Genomic DNA, 18,235 nt, shown 5'->3' with positions numbered 1-18,235 from the left:
TCGATGTGAAGGGAAAAACGTAGCTCGGGCCTTGTTGAAGACTTCCATGTACTCCGCGGGAATGGCGGAGATATCCGAGGCTTCTCTTAAGCCTGCAGAAAGACGTCCCGGGGCAGGCTGGGTCGACTTAAGACAATGAGCATGGCAGAACAGGCTCCAACCCACGATTGAACCAGTAGCTCAGTGGATCAGGGGATTGTGCTTCTGGAGCCATGAATATCCCAAAACCACGGGTACATGGGGAGGTTCTATGAGCAGGAATCGTATTGCGGGTGACTCTGCCAATAGAGCGCCCATCCAGCTCTCTGACGTCCATGGGAATGGAGAGGGGTTGAGTGGAGATACCCAGCTCCGACACCAAGGTAGCATCGATAAAGCTCTCATCAGCCCCAGAGTCAATGAGCACCCGAAGTGATTTGGCCTGGTCACCCCACAACAGGGTGGCATGGAGAGGGGTGCGAGTAATGGGAGATTGGAAAATCCCTGTTCGGCTCACCAGAGTACTCGTACCTACTGATGAGCCTGGTCTTTTTAATGGACAGGTGGAAATATAATGTCCTGTAGTCCCGCAATACAGACAGCTCCTGGTGTTCAGTCTACGTAAACGTTCATCCGGAGACAATCGAGCCCTTCCCAGTAGCTTGGGTTCAGGAGGAGGCGAGTCGACCTCCCTCGGCGAGTCCCGTGAGCACTCGGGTGACATCAGATTCTCTCGGAAATTACTTCGGGGGTTTTCGGGATTCCTCGGAAGTGAGGTGGGAATTGAGGGCGGGCGAGCGAAGGCGACAGGGAACAGATTCCCTCTCCCTCCTACATTCTCATAGCCGCCCATCGATCCGGAGGGTCAAGGCTACGAGGGAGTCGAGGTCCATGGGCAGCTCCCGGGCTGCGAGCTCATCCTTGATCACCTCCGATAATCCGTGAAGGAACATGTCGAACAATGCTTCCGGGTTCCATGCACTCTCAGTCGCCAACGTGCGGAAATCCACTGCGTAGTCTGCCACACTACGTAGCTGGAGCAGTTTACGAGCAGCCTCTCTCTCGGACAACGAAGAATCGAACACCTTCCGTACTTCCGCCACAAACTCCTCCAGACTGAGGCAGACGGCGGCCTGTTGCTCGCACACCGCCGTAGCCCAGGCGAGTGCCCTCCCGGACATCAGCGTTATGAGGTACGCTACCCTCGAGCGGTCTGAGGGGAACGAAGAAGGCTGCAGCTCGAAGATGAGGGAGCACTGGGAGAGAAAGGCCTGGCAGGAGGTAAGTGGGGTTCTCAGGACACTGGGGTGGGATGGGAAGAAGCGCCGCTGGTGGCGGGGTTGCTGAGAGTCTGGGGAATTACTGGTGTGGCTTGCTGCCTTGTAGGGAATCCACGGAATTGCTCCAGCAATGTATCGAACGCATGGTCATGGCGTTCTGCTAGGGTATGGAGTCCCTCCATGAGGCTTTGCAGTAACTCATCGTGTCTTCCAATGGTGGCTCCTTGCTGGGAGACAGTATTGTGGAGCTGGTCTGAGTCTGCTGGGTCAGTCACGGCCAGTTCGTACTATCATGACTCAGGATATGACCCAGATGTAGACACAGGAGGCGGATGGGACAGTTCTCAATAATAATTTATTAGAACACGGGGCAGGCAAAGGGCAGGTCGAGGACAGGCAGAGGTTTGTAATCAGGTCAGAGTCAGGCAGGTAGAGGACGGCAGGCAGGCTCGGGAGCAGGCAGAAATGTCAGAACCGGGAAAACTAGGAAATAAACACTTGAGAAACAGGAAAACAGGAAAGCACGCTGGTAAGACCTGACAAGACAAGACAAACTGGCAACAGACAAACAGAGAACACAGGTATAAATACACAGGGGATAATGGGGAAGATGGGCGACACCTGGAGGGGGGTGGAGACAAGCACAAAAACAGGTGAAACCGATCAGGGTGTGACACCTTCGCAATTGAGCATGAGGACAAAAAGAGAAAAAATACTTCTGTTAAAGACTTCCGTTGCTGAAAAATGGAGAGAAGCTTTGAATAAGAGAGAAGGATAAGAGCATACAGTATATATATATACAGTGAGGGAAAAAAGTATTTGATCCCCTGCTGATTTTGTACGTTTGCCCACTGACAAAGAAATTATCAGTCTATAAATTTAATGGTAGGTTTATTTGAACAGTGAGAGACAGAATAACAACAAAAAAATCCAGAAAAACGCATGTAAAATATGTTATAAATTGATTTGCATTTTAATGAGGGAAATAAGTATTTGACCCCCTCTCAATCAGAAAGATTTCTGGCTCCCAGGTGTCTTTTATACAGGTAACAAGCTGAGATTAGGAGCACACTCTTAAAGGGAGTGCTCATAATCTCAGTTTGTTACCTGTATAAAAGACACCTGTCCACAGAATCAATCAATCAGATTCCAAACTCTCCACCATGGCGAAGACCAAAGAGCTCTCCAAGGATGTCAGAGACAAGATTGTAGACCTACACAAGGCTGGAATGGGCTACAAGACCATCGCCAAGCAGCTTGGTGAGAAGGTGACAACAGTTGGTGCGAATTGTCATGAATGTCGGTGGAATGCGGTAGGCCAGAGTCAAGCGCAGGACACAGAATGAGATGAAGAACCACTTTACTGAGTAGTAAAGAAATACAAGGAAAATCCTCCAAAACAACAAAGGAGGAGCAAAACCCGCTCACACTAATGACACTCGTACATACAATAAACACGCACACCAAACAGTGGACCTGTACAGATTAAATAGGCAGACAAACTAACATAATGGGGAACAGGTGCGCAACAACAGACAACAATCAAGTGAACATAGAAACATATAACATAGAGCGGCAGCAGCTAGTACTCCGGTGACGACGAACGGCGAAGCCTGCCTGAGCCAGCAGGAAGGGCAGTCTCGGCAGAATCCGTGACACAAATGGAAGAAACACAAAATAACTGTCAATCTCCCTCGGCCTGGGGCTCCATGCAAGATCTCACCTCGTGGAGTTAGAATGATTGAGAAAGGTGAGGAATCAGCCCAGAATTACACGGGAGGATCTTGTCAATGATCTCAAGGCAGCTGGGACCATAGTCACCAAGAAAACAATTGGTAACACACTACGTCGTGAAGGACTAAAATCCTGCAGCATCCGCAAGGTCCCCCTGCTCAAGAAAGCACATATACAGGCCCGTCTGAAGTTTGCCAATGAACATCTGAATGATTCATAGGAGAACTGGGTAAAAGTGTTGTGGTCAGATGAGACCAAAATCGAGCATCAACTTTGGCATCAACTCAACTCGCCGTGTTTGGAGGAGGAGGAATGCTGCCTATGACCCCAAGAACACCATCCCCACTGTCAAACATGGAGGTGGAAACATTATGCTTTGGGGGTGTTTTTCTGTTAAGGGGACAGGACAACTTCACCGCATCAAAGGGACGATGGACAGGGCCATGTACCGTCAAATCTTGGTTGAGAACCTCCTTCCCTCAGCCAGGGCATTGAAAATGGGTCGTGGATGGGTATTCTAGCATGACAATGACCCAAAACACACGGCCAAGGCAACAAAGGAGTGGCTCAAGAAGAAGCACATTAAGGTCCTGGAGTGGCCTAGCCAGTCTCCAGACCTTAATTCCATAGAAAATCTGTCTCTTGGAGAAGATCTGCAAAGAGGAGTGGAACAAAATCCCTCCTGAGATGTGTGCAAACCTGGTGGCCAACTACAAGTAACGTCTGACCTCTGTGATTGCCAACAAGGGTTTTTTCACCAAGTACTAAGTCATGTTAGGTCTCTCAGAATGACCTTCTTGATCCAAACCAATCAGGTTTCAGGACTGGTCATTCAACTGAGACTGCTCTTCTCTGTGTCACGGAGACTCTCCGCACTGCTAAAGCTAACTCTCTCTCCTCTGCTCTTGTCCTTCTAGACCTGTCTGCTGCCTTTGATACTGTGAACCATCAGATCCTCCTCTCCACCCTCTCCGAGCTGGGCATCTCCGGCGCGGCTCACTCCTGGATTGCGTCCTACCTGACCGGTCGCTCCTACCAAGTGGCGTGGCGAGAAGCTGTCTCCGCACCACGTGCTCTCTCCACTGGTGTCCCCCAGGGCTCAGTTCTAGGCCCTCTCCTTTTCTCCCTATACACCAAGTCACTTGGCTCTGTCATATCCTCACATGGCCTTTCCTATCATTGCTACGCTGACGATACACAACTAATCTTCTCCTTTCCCCCTTCTGATAACCAGGTGGCGAATCGCATCTCTGCATGTCTGGCAGACATATCAGTATGGATGACGGATCACCACCTCAAGCTGAACCCTGGCAAGACGGAGCTGCTCTTCCTCCCGGGGAAGGACTGCCCGTTCCATGATCTCGCCATCACGGTTGACAACTCCGCTGTGTCCTCCTCCCAGAGTGCGAAGAGCCTAGGCGTGACCCTGGACAACACCCTGTCGTTCTCCGCCAACATCAAGGCGGTGACCCGCTCCTGCAGGTTCATGCTCTAAAACATTCGGAGAGTACGACCCTGCCTTACACAGGAAGCGGCACAGGTCCTAATCCAGGCACTTGTCATCTCCCGTCTGGACTACTGCAACTCGCTGTTGGCTGGCCTCCCTGCCTGTGCCATTAAACCCCTACAACTCATCCAGAATGCCGCAGCCCGTCTGGTGTTCAACCTTCCCAAGTTCTCTCACGTCACCCCCCTCCTCCGCACACTCCACTGGCTTCCAGTTGAAGCTCGCATCCGCTACAAGACCATGGTGCTTGCCTATGGAGCAGTGAGGGGAACGGCACCTCTGTACCTTCAGGCTCTGATCAGTCCCTACACCCAAACGAGGGCATTGCGTTCATCCACCTCTGGCCTGCTGGCTCCCCTTCCTCTGCGGAAGCATAGCTCCCGCTCAGCCCAGTCAAAACTGTTCGCTGCTCTGGCACCCCAATGGTGGAACAAGCTCCCTCACGACGCCAGGACAGCGGAGTCACTCACCACCTTCCGGAGACATTTGAAACCCCACCTCTTTAAGGAATACCTGGGATAGGATAAAGTGTTCCTTCTAACCCCCCCCCCCCCCCCCCCAAATTGTAAAGTGGTTATCCCACTGGCTATAGGGTGAACGCACCAATTTGCGAGTCGCTCTGGCTAAGAGCGTCTGCTAAATGACGTTAATGTGCCCTTGAGCAAGGCACTTAACCCTAATTGCTCCTGTAAGTCGCTCTGGATAAGAGCGTCTGCTAAATGACTAAAATGTAAATGTAAATATGTTTTGCAGAGGGGTCAAATACTTATTTCCCTCATTAAAATGCAAATCAATTTATAACATTTTTGACATGCATTTTTCTGGATTTTTTTGTTGTTATTCTGTCTCTCACTGTTCAAATAAACCTACCATTGAAATTATAGACTGATCATGTCTTTGTCAGTGGGCAAATGTAAAAAAAACAGCAGGGGATCAAATACTTTTTTGTGTAAGTTCTCCCACTTAAAAAGATGAGACAGGCCTGTAATTTTCATCATAGGTACACGTCAACTATGACAGACAAATTGAGAAGAAAAAAATCCAGAAAATCACATTGTAGGATTTTTTATGAATTTATTTGCAAATTATGGTGGAAAATAAGTATTTGGTCACCTACAAACAAGCAAGATTTCTGGCTCTCACAGACCTGTAACTTCTTATTTAAGAGGCTCCTCTGTCCTCCACTCGTTACCTATATTAATGGCACCTGTTTGAACTTGTTATCAGTATAAAAGACACCTGTCCACAACCTCAAACAGTCACACTCCAAACTCCACTATGGCCAAGACCAAAGAGCTGTCAAAGGACACCAGAAACAAAATTGTAGACCTGCACCAGCCTGGGAAGACTGAATCTGCAATAGGTAAGCAGCTTGGTTTGAAGAAATCAACTGTGGCAGCAATTATTAGAAAATGGAAGACATACAAGACCACTGATAATCTCCCTCGATCTGGGGCTCCACGCAAGATCTCACCCCGTGGGGTCAAAATGATCACAAGAACGGTGAGCAAAAATCCCAGAACCACACGGGGGGGCCTAGTGAATGACCTGCAGAGAGCTGGGACCAAAGTAACAAAGCCTACCATCAGTAACACACTACGCCGCCAGGGACTCAAATCCTGCAGTGCCAGACGTGTCCCCCTGCTTAAGCCAGTACATCTCCAGTCCCGTCTGAAGTTTGCTAGAGTGCATTTGGATGATCCAGAAGAGGATTGGGAGAATGTCATATGGTCAGATGAAACCAAAATATAACTTTTTGGAAAAACTCAACTCGTCGTGTTTGGAGGACATAGAATGCTGAGTTGCATCCAAAGAATACCATACCTACTGTGAAGCATGGGGGTGGAAACATCATGCTTTGGGGCTGTTTTTCTGCAAAGGGACCAGGACGACTGATCCGTGTAAAGGAAAGAATGAATGGGGCCATGTATCGTGAGATTTTGAGTGAAAACCTCCTTCCATCAGCAAGGGCATTGAAGATGAAACGTGGCTGGGTCTTTCAGCATGACAATGATCCCAAACACTCCGCCCGGGCAACGAAGGAGTGGCTTCGTAAGAAGCATTTCAAGGTCCTGGAGTGGCCTAGCCAGTCTCCAGATCTCAACCTCATAGAAAATCTTTGGAGGGAGTTGAAAGTCCGTGTTGCCCAGCGACAGCCCCAAAACATCACTGCTCTAGAGGAGATCTGCATGGAGGAATGGGCCAAAATACCAGTGTGTGAAAACCTTGTGAAGACTTACAGAAAATGTTTGACCTGTGTCATTGCCAACAAAGGGTATATAACAAAGTATTGAGAAATGTTGTTATTGACCAAATACTTATTTTCCACCATGATTTGCAAATAAATTCATTAAAAATCCTACAATGTGATTTTCAGGATATTTTTTTCTCAATTTGTCTGTCATAGTTGACGTGTACCTATGATGAAAATTACAGGCCTCTCTCATCTTTTTAAGTGGGAGAACTTGCACAATTGGTGGCTGACTAAATACTTTTTTCCCCACTGTATATGGTGTAACCGTGTAACAGAGTAAACTATAGGAGAGGACAGAACGAATGTCTTGTCTCCCAACACCTCTGGCATTGCAGGACACGGTTATGCTATGAGACACAGGCAGGGGTCAGTGCACCAGTGTGGGTATTATTATTATTATTATTATTTTTTTATTTTTATTTTTTTTATTTAGCAGACGCTCTTATCCAGAGCGACTTACATTATTATTTTTTCATCCTTGCCGGCCATTCCCTCCCCTACACTGGACAACACTGGGCCAATTGTGCGCCGCCCCATGGGTCTCCCGGTCACGGCCGGCAACGACAGAGCCTGGATTCGAACCAGGATCTCTAGTGGCACAGCCTTAGACCACTCGGGATGCTATTAGAATATACCACTACACCAGGGCTATGATAAGAATAGAGCTCTGACTCAGATCTGACTGTACTGTACTGGGCTCTTCATCTCCGGTCCCGAAACACTTCCGGTTTTTCTTCCTACCTGGTTGTTGATTTCACTTTCCTGGTGTCCCAGGTCTGAATCTGTCTCTAATTAGTAGAAGATGATAAAAAACGGAAATGTTCTAGCCCTCCAGGACCGGAGTTGAAGAGCCCTGCTTGTTGTTTGAATGGATAGGGCGTTTCGTAGATGAGTAGCTAGAGCAGGAGAAAACCATCAAAGCATGATTCAGACCCTTCACAGTTGAATTATTGAGTCACTGCCATTGGAGGAGTCACACTAATCCAACATTGGCTTCCTTCCTTGTCTCCTTGCCTCCTGTCCTTAGTGGCCATGGAGCTGTGGTAGCTAGGTGTTACAGTTAGTTGGCAAACGGGAGAGAGAGGGAGTTAAAACAACTAAAACAAATAGTATTGTAGCTAACATAGTTATATCAAGCACTGGAAAGGCCATCCAATCATTTGGTTGCAGAGTGTTGCATTGCGTAGCAATACCTATTGCGTAATACTGTAGTAACCACTTATTGTCAAACCAAGACTTTTGAGGAATCCAAGGCAACAAAATCACTAATGTAGCTGTAGTGCCACTCTCGAAAACTTTAAGTCTGAAGTATTTCAACATCATTCTCTCACATTCTTTTTTCCCCACCCTTCTCTCACAGCATCCACCATCAGATCACTCTCCTTCTCCCAATTCCCCCATTCCTTCCATCATTTCCCTTCCCCCTCTGTCTCACACACCCTAGTCTTTGAGACTTAGAAAAATCTATTTCAACTCCCAGTGGAGAGGCTGGTGTTTTCACCACTGTGTCTGATTGATGACATGCAGACACCATCTCACCCCCCGATGCCTTTTATAGGCCCCACTGTTGATTGCCATTCAGCTGCTTTTTATGGCAAATAACAACAGGAGATGTAATGGCTGGCACCTGTGGTAAGAGCTCAGAGACATTGGTGGTCTGGTTAATGGAGAGAAATTGAGGACGGCTGAGAGTCAATGGGTTAGGTCCACCTAACGATGCAGTGCACAAGTTTGATGAGACTGGACAATTCAAACATGAAATGTTCTACTGTATATCAACAGTATCAACTACTGAATAACAACTGTATTTTAAAATCAGATGGGTCAAAAAGGATAACTTTTAAAACACCCATTGACTGGTTGTAGAAAGAAAACAAAACTGAAATCTCCCCTCATCTCACTCCAGATCTCTTAGTACCAACTTAAAACATCCCAAAACATCCAAAGACCAAGGTGATGGCCGGAAATATACAAGTAGCTAGGTCAGGGCGGCAGCTAGCTTAGTGGTTAAGAGCGTTGTGCCAGTAACCGAAAGGTCGCTGGTTCTAATCCCCGAGCCGACTAGGTGAAAAATCTGTCGATGTGCCCTAATTGCTCCTGTAAATTGTTCTGGATAAGAGCATCTGCTAAATTACTAAAATGTAAATGACAAAGGAAATGAGAACTCCCCTCACGTCTAACGTCCCTCCAACTCCCATTAGCAACCAGGGTAAAGGGAGCAGGACCAGACTAACCTCCTTAGGGAGCAGCACACCACACGGCTAAACTGCTGTCAAGTTAATCGATACAGGCTTCTACACCAGTGCACAAAGACTGCCTGCTAGCCCTGTTTTAAACACTCCATTCCACGGCCAGATATTGAACTCTCCGACGCATCAATATGAACCCACTGTCTTCACAGTTAACCACTTGAAAGAGACAAGTAGAGGGGATAGGAGCCCTGCAGGCAGCAACTGTGAAGTGAGAGTTGTTAAGAGAACAGCAAGGAGGAGATCATTGGACGATGACCATATCGGCCAGCCCACTTTTAGATTTATCCAGCATACAAATGCATACAATCTACATTTCCTTGATTCCGCATGTCCTCTATCCTCCTTCTCAAAACGCATTGGAGGAGAAGATCCAAAGTTCCTCCCCTTTGACTTTCAAATAAAAATTCACCACTGGTATAATGTTCCCACTCATATCATGTGACAAGAGATTAAAGCACGGGCTTGGAAAGGATATGCTTTACCATGGCTGTAAAATATTGATTTCAGAGCACAGGATGGCCATTTGTAAAGGGCAACACAATCATATGTTTGTGCATGTGTGAGAGTGAGCTGTTGAAAGGTTAACTCACCGGATATAACAAGGGACAAAACAGGTTAGCTGCTTAGAATTTAAATATATACACAATATATTGTACACAGCACAACATACACACAATTGAGTATACAAAACATTAAGAACACTTGCCCTTTCCATGACATAGACTGACCAAGTGAATCCAGGTGAAAGCTATGGACCCTTATTGATGTCACTTGTTAAATCCACTTCAATCAGAATAGATGAAGGGGATGAAACGGGTTAAAGAAGGATTTCTAAGCATTGAGACAATTGAGACATGGATTGTGTATGTGTGCCATTCAGAGGGTGAATGAGCAAGATAAAATATTGAAGTGCCTTTGAACGGGATTTGATAGTAGGTGCCAGGCGCACTTGTTTGTGTCAAGAACCGCAACACTGCTGGATTTTTCACGCTCAACAGTTTCCCATGTGTATCAAGAATGTTCCACCACCCAAAGGACATCCAGCCAACTTGACACAACTGTGGGAAGCGTTGGAGCCCACATGGGCCAGCATCCCTGCGGAACACTTTAGACACCTTGTAGAGTCCATGCCCCGACGAATTAAGGCTGTTCTGCAACTCAATATTAGGAAGGTGTTCCTAATTTTTGGTATACTCAGTATATATACACTCAGGGCTATACTAGGATTCAGAGAGGGCAAGATCTAGGACTTGTTTATAGTGGAGATGAGAGAAAAAAAACATTAAAGATGGGAGGAATGCTGTTGTAAATGCTTGGAGAGGAACCAAGAGGGAGTCCATAGCTCTGAACGTCTTTCTTCACCATAACTCATCATGGCGCTCTCAAGGTGTAGGCCCTAATATGACAGCCAGTGACTTGATAAAGTGTGGCTGCTTTCTCCAGCCTCCATGGTCAGGCACTTCACCTTCCATCGTTTAGGAGGCATTGTCTCCCAACAGTTCTCAATAATAATTTATTAGATCACAGGGCAGGCAAAGGGCAGGTCGAGGACAGGCAGAGGTTTGTAATCAGGTCAGAGTCAGGCAGGTACAGGATGGCAGGCAGGCTCGGGGTCAGGGCAGGCAGAATGGTCAGAACCAGGTAAACTAGGAAATAAACACTTGAGAAACTATCATTCATCATCGACTGACTGGGCTGCACAGCCTAGGTGTTTCGCCATCTCCACACTCAGTAAACAGCCAAATCCCCCCTGATCGATGGAGCCCATTTAACTTCAGCTATTGACTCATGGCCCCTCAACAGACGGTGAAAAAATACAAAACATTTAAATGGAGGGGGAAAAAGAACAAAACGGAACAGAGCGGCACAGGCGGGCATGACAACTCTGCTTCTGAATTTGAATAAATTATAGCTAGCTAGCCAGACAGTTTTAGAGGAATGATTCCATAAATTATTCAACTTAACTGCCAATATGCCAACATTCCAGTCAAACAATGCAGTCAATCCACAGCCATAAACTAGCAGAAATCAGTTGTTGATAGGACTTAGACAAGTTGCAAATGCAACAAGTACTGAGGTTGTAGCTTATGATAGCACTCACAGTTTTCCAAGAAAACAAAAATGTAGACATGATTTGGTCTGTTTACAAATATTTTAGAATCTATTTAAACAGAAATTTGGTATACAACCCGTATAAACTGTATTTATAATTATATTATAATATTTTAGTATTATTAGGTTGACAATATTTAAATTTCTGATATCACATGCCTTACTTTTATTTTCCTGCATAAGTAAATGCAGGATTATGCGTTTACTGCCATTCATTCCAATTAGACTGGTTTGTATTGGCTGCCATTTTCACCCCATTCTGGAACTTTTAGGGTTTATGACATAGCCCCTCTAAGTAAATTTAAAGTTTGATTTGATTTGAGTCCTATTCTATTTTAGTCCTATTCTTTAACCTTGATTTTTGGTTGAGATGGAGACGTGACTCCAACATATCAATGCTTAATTTGTAGACAAACTAGGTATTGAATTATTTTTGGTTGTCAACGCAACAAAATATCAACATTTGAAGGAGCTGTATCTTCTGCTTGGAAAGTTCCATCTGTGCCACTGATTTAGTCTGGCTTTAATTCCAGTTTGTCTACAAATGAATAATTGATATGTTGGATTCACGTCTCCATCTCAACCAAATCAAATCAAACTTAAAATTCACTTTATATAAAGTTAGATTTGATTTAGTCCTATTCTTTAACTTTGATTATTAGTTGAGATGGAGAAGTGAATCCAACATATAAATTATTCATTTGTAGACTAACTGGAATTAACGCCAGACTAAATCAGCAGCACAAAAGTTACATCTCCTTCAAATGTTGATATTTGGTTGTGTTGACAACCAAATACAATTCAATATCACTTTTGTAATACAGTAAACAGCTTATTAACTTGTCAACAAGTTAACAAATTATATATGTTGGATTCACGTCTCCAACTAAATCAAAAATAAAAGTTAAAGAATAGGATTAAGCCAGTGGCTCACAAGAAACTATCCAAGCATTAGACATACTTTTAAATGTTGATATTTGATTGCATTGTCAAGATCTTCACAATTGCTATAATAATCTGTGCAGAATATTGAACAGCATTGATCACTTGAACTAAATACTTTTAATGTAATCTCAATTGCAATCCAGGTTGTGCTCTTAGATGAAGCACAGTGATAACACATTAACTTCAAAATATCTGACATTGTTTTCCCATTTCAACTTTGTTGTGGGTTTTAAATGGTTGAAAGTGCAGTGATAACACATTTAGGTGACAACTAAACCAAACATCTGACATTGTATTTCCATTGATATTTGGGTGTGGTTTTAGATGGTTGAAAGCATAGCGATAACACATTGGGAATTCAACAAACTTCTGGCTGTCGTTTTGAGTGGGTGAATAAAGGTTTAAATCTCATTGATCAACCTCTCAAACAAATATTAACCAAATGTCCACGTTGAAATTACGTGGTGTGCCCAGCGGGAAGGAGAGAGAGAACACAGAGGAGGAATCGAACAATGCAAGCAGATAATCTAGGGCTCTGTCCCAATGTGTAAATAGGTGACATTGCAGGGGTGGGTACACCAGGGAAGAGATCAATCGGCTGCTTTCTGTTGCTCTGTAATCCATAACTATCTATAAGTAATCAACCTTCAGAGGAGAAACAGGGAATGAATGAATAAAGAAAGATAGAAAGAGAGAGACGCCACACCTGATCTTAATGAGTGCTTGTTTCCTTTGAAACGGGGTCTCTTTGACTAGACTAAAATGAACAGCTTTATATGAGTTAAAAACACATGGCATGCTAGCTCCACCCTGGTGGCGTAGTAGACTAATTCTATGGATAGAGAAGAGAAGATCATAGTTTTGAATCTCACTGACGCTGTGCTACAATATAAAATACATGTGTTGGCATGATTAATGCCCACGCAAATTAATTTCCATGTGTCCTATCTGTGCTTGGAGTTCAAAACAGTTAACCCAAACTAAACTAGCAGTTTTGTTAAAAGTGTTCTCAGAATGTTAATAAAACCTCCCAGGAAAACTTTCAGGGAACCACAGTAAAACGTTCAGTCCCTGCAACCTAAAAAGGAACGTTCCCACAACAGGCGGAATTTTCACTTCCGTTTTAAAAAACATTCAATTTTACCGGTCAGGAAACGTATGGCTTTGTTCCCAGAACCACTGGGAAACCAAAAACGTACATTACCACAACTTCTAAGGAACCAAATGTGCTAGTTGGGATAACCTAGTCTACATAGGGCAATATTTTGTTATTGGTTACAAGATTACAAGATCGCTATCATCAGTGATGGACAAGAGTTCAAATGATCAATCAGCTATGGGCCAACACGTTTATTTTCAATATTACTTGCATATCTATTAATATTAGAATCCCTCCTCACGTCATCTCTAAAACTGTTATACAGTGCATTCGGAAAGTATTCAGACTCCTTTACTTTTTCCACATTTTGTTACGTTACAGCCTTATTCTAAAATTGATTAAATACATATTTTTCCTCCTTAATCTACACACAATACCCCATAATGACAAATTGAAACAGGTTAAGAAACAGAAATGCCTTATTTACATAAGTATTCAGACCCTCTGTTATGAGACTCGAAATTGAGCTCAAGTACATCCTGTTTCCATTGATCATCGTTGAGATGTTTCTACAACTTGATTGGAGTACACCTGTGGTAAATTCAATTGATTGGACATGATTTGTAAAGGCACACAGATGATGTCTATATAAGGTCCCACAGTTGACTGTGCATGTCAGAGCAAAAACCAAGCCATGAGGTCGAAGGAATTGTCCGTAGAGCTCCGAGACAGGATTGTGTCGAGGCACAGATCTGGGGAAGGGCACCAAAAACATTCTGCAGCATTGAAGGTCCCCAAGAACACAGTGGCCTCCATCATTCTTAAATGGAATACATTTGAAACCACCAAGACTCTTCCTAGAGCTGGCCGGCCGACCAAACTGAGCAATCGGGGTAGAAGGTTCTTGGTCAGGGAGGTGACCAAGAACTCGATGGTCACTCTGACAGAGTTCCTCTGTGGAGATGGGAGAATCTTTCAAAAGGACAACCATCTCTGCAGCACTCCACCAATCAGGCCTTTATGGTAGAGTGGCCAGACGGAAGCCACTCCTCAGTAAAAGGCACATGACAGCCCACTTGGAGTTTGCCAAAAGGCACCTAAAGACTCTCAGACCATGAGAAACAAGATTCTCTGGTCTGATGAAACCAAGATTGAACTCTTTGGCCTGAATGACAAGCGTCACTTCTGGAGGAAAACTGGCACCATCCCTATGGTGAAGCATGGTGTTGGCAGCATCATGCTGTGGGGATGTTTATCAGCGGCAGGGACTGGTAGGCTAGTCAGGATCGAGGGAAAGATGAACGGAGCAAAGTACAGAGAGATCCTTGATGAAAACCTGCTCCAGAGTGCTCAGGACCTCAGACTGGGGATGAAGGTTCACCTTCCCACAGGACAATGACACTAAGCACACAGCCAAGACAACGCAGGAGTGGCTAAAGGACAAGTCTCTGAGTGTCCTTGAGTGGCCCAGCTAGAGCCCGGACTTGAACTCGATCTAACATCTCTGGAGATACCTGAAAATAGCTGTGCAGCGATGCTCCCCATCCAACCTGACAGAGCTCGAGAGGATCTGCAGAGAAGAATGGGAGAAACTCCCCAAATACAGGTGTGCCAAGCTTGTAGCATCATACACAAGAAGACACAAGGCTTTAATCGCTGCCAAAGGTGCTTCAACAAAGTACTGAGTAAAGGGTCTGAATACTTCTGTAAATGTGATATTTCAGCTTTTTATTTTTAATAACTTTGCAAAAATGTATAAAAACCAGTTTTTGCTTCGTCATTATGGGGTATTGTGTGTAGATTGATGAGGGGGAAAACGATTTAATCCATTTTAGAAATAAGCCTGTAATTTATCAAAATGTGGAAAAAGTCAAGGGGTCTGAATACTTTCCGAATGGACTGTAAGAACAGTTTCTGCGGAGGTTCTCCTCACATGGACAGAGCTGGAGTGCCCTCTGTAGGTAGGATTGCTTCACTGTTCTCCTGAAGATTCTGCACATGCATAGTAGAACATAATGCAAACGCAATGACCGTCTAAGCCTACAAACATGATCAGCAATATCTATTCAGACAATGTTACAAAGCACAAGACAATTACCAACAGATCTTTACACAATTTATTGGTATAGAAAAATGCATACATTATCATCACGATCTTAAATCAAATACCCTCATTCATATTATATCATGGGACACCCTTCAATAATGTTTAAGTCAGTAAAGGCATAGAGTATGTTATTCATATAAAATTCATACAGTCACATTAACACACAATAATGCAATGGACTAGTGAGCTCTATGAAGCAGATGCAACAATATATTTTCTTCCAGTTTTAACTTGTTACAAATATGGCCGCTGTAGAACGTATTAGCATTATGACGATGACATAAAAATATACTGGCCAGCATTTCCTCTTACAGCAATAAGCACCAGCAAATAACCAGGCTGTTACCTTAGCTGTTTGTAGCTGTTAACTTTACATGGTAATACATTCTGGAATTTAATGCTTAATGAGTCATTACTTAGAACTAAAGATTTGCCGCTAATTTCACTATCGGAGGCTTCTTCTTAACTTTTTTTCTGTTTTAAATCAGCGCTCCTGAGTTCAATTGCTCAATCTTTGAAAATGCACATATCAGTGAAACAAATTAGCAGCACTTAGCTAAGTCAATGTAAAATGCTTGAAACTATTGTCAGCATGGCATCATTTGATAAAGAGCTTTGGACATTAAACTCCTCTGCCACTTATCAGTCATCTATCTCTGCAGCACTCCAACAAGCTGGCATGCATCTAAAAATAATTGGGGGAGTTTTCCCCACCAACATTTACATGCTAAAATCGCCACTGTAATTGAGGGATTTCTCCTTTCATATCTAGAAAAGGACAAAGTAGTAGAAGTAGAAACTGATGCTGCTGCAGCATTGCTCATCTTCACAGTGGGAATCCAGTCGACATGGGTGTCTTGATAGATGTCAGCTGGTGAACCTACAGTATGAAAAACACACCTGATGTTAGAATATCACTTATTCAGGTCACCTATACCATCAAGGCTCTTAATTGTTTGGTTGTGTTTAATTCATTTTTGTCAATGTCAAATGTTATGGCAGCCATATTGGATTTTGGATGCCATTTTGGATTTGAGGCAAAATATGAAGATAATCTGTGATGCTCCCCTTAATTAATTGCAAGACTAGGGGCTAAAGATACCAAATCCTTTGAGGAACCATGGACCCCAACAGTTTTAATTTCGATGTCTGAGCCCACTTGTTTTCCTTAGAGACGATTACAATAGCCACAACATAAAAAAACTGTATGCATTTTTGTCAGGCAGGACCATACAGCACTGCATGAGAGTAAATTCATAAATATTCATTCTTGATATTTCCGCATATTGTGTTTACAGGTCAATATTTCCAAGATGCATTAAGATATCTTTATGCTGTTATTTGTGTATGTAGGGCAGACGGCTGACTACTTGTATTCCAAATTTGAGCAATGTCAGAGCTTGTAATATTGGGTTACACAAGCTTATGTGGTCCGCCCCCCTTGAGCCAGGCATTATTCTGCACTGTTTGAGTTAAGGGGTGTGTCACAATATCTGTACATTTAACCACTTTTGCAGTAACAACCATGCATTTCATATATTGGAGATCTTCGCGATATGGAAAAACATGGTTGTGTTTTGTTATACCTCAGGTAGGGGTATCAATTTTGGGGGCCTTGCCACTAGCCTATATTACGATCATTTACCGTTAGCATCAATTAGCTTAGCCTGGATGCCTGACTCATTCTGCATTCAGCAATGCTATGGCACTGCCTTGCTGTTTGACAAGACAACTACAAGTTGCCTAAAGCAGGATCAGACAGGAAAACATTAGGGGGTTTATGTTTATGTGGTCCTCTGTAGCTCAATTGGTAGAGCATGGCGCCTGTAACGCCAGGGTAGTGGGATCGATCCCCGGGACCACCCATACATAAAAATCTATGCGCACATGACTGTAAGTCGCTTTGGATAAAAGCATCTGCTAAATGGCATATTATTATTATTATTATTATTATTATTATTATTATTATTATGTTGGGAAAGTTTTTAACAATGGCCACTGAGCTTGTACTGATTTTCTATCCCCAGGTTTCCATTTGGGTAGAGGAGCTACAATGGCGATCTAATTGTCGATCCAACTTGTGGTCACACTTACTTTTACACAGCCTGTTTTTATCGAGTAGCCATGAACTTACTTAGTAACTACTGTATGTACTTAAATGGTGAAGTCATAATAATACACTGTTCAAAAAAATTAAGGGAACACTAAAATAACACATTCTAGATCTGAATGAATGAAATAATCTTATTAAATACTTTTTTCTTTACATAGTTGAATGTGCTGACAACAAAATCACACAGAAATTATCAATGAAAATCAAATGTATCAACCCATGGAGGTCTGGATTTGGAGTCACCCTCAAAATTAAAGTGGAAAACCACACTACAGGCTGATCCAACTTTGATGTAATGTCCTTAAAACAAGTCAAAATGAGGCTCAATAGTGTGTGTGGCCTCCACGTGCCTGTATGACCTCCCTACAACGCCTGGGCATGCTCCTGATGAGGTGGCGGATGGTCTCCTGAGGGACCTGGACTAAAGCATCCGCCAACTCCTGGACAGTCTGTGGTGCAACGTGGCGTTGGTGGATGGAGCGAGACATGATGTCCCAGATGTGCTCAATTGGATTCAGGTCTGGGGAACGGGCGGGCCAGTCCATAGCATCAATGCCTTCCTCTTGCAGGAACTGCTGACACACTCCAGCCACATGAGGTCTAGCATTGTCTTGCATTAGGAGGAACCCAGGGCCAACCGCACCAGCATATGGTCTCACAAGGGGTCTGAGGATCTCATCTCGGTACCTAATGGCAGTCAGGCTACCTCTGACGAGCACATGGAGGGCTGTGCGGCCCCCCAAAGAAATGCCACCCCACACCATGACTGACCCACCGCCAAACCGGTCATGCTGGAGGATGTTGCAGGCAGCAGAACGTTCTCCACGGTGTCTCCAGACTCTGTCACGTCTGT

At 44.1% G+C, this 18,235-nt stretch overlaps 1 pseudogene across 1 annotated transcript in view; it reads right to left on the bottom strand.

Moving 5' to 3' along the window:
* Window positions 1-818: 818 nt before the first annotated feature.
* Window positions 819-18,235, bottom strand: part of LOC311149963 (serine/threonine-protein kinase mTOR-like) — a 178,028-nt pseudogene continuing 160,611 nt past the window's right edge. The window contains exon 28 of the transcript in view: window positions 819-1,307. The product of the transcript in view is annotated as a serine/threonine-protein kinase mTOR-like (transcript). The remainder of the gene's footprint in view (window positions 1,308-18,235) is intronic.

Source organism: Coregonus lavaretus, assembly GCF_964263955.1.
Source record: "Coregonus lavaretus genome assembly, chromosome: 22".
Classification (NCBI taxonomy): Eukaryota; Metazoa; Chordata; class Actinopteri; order Salmoniformes; family Salmonidae; genus Coregonus; species Coregonus lavaretus.
Note: the sequence above shows the minus strand (reverse complement) of the source record. Positions and strands in the feature narration are given on the sequence as shown.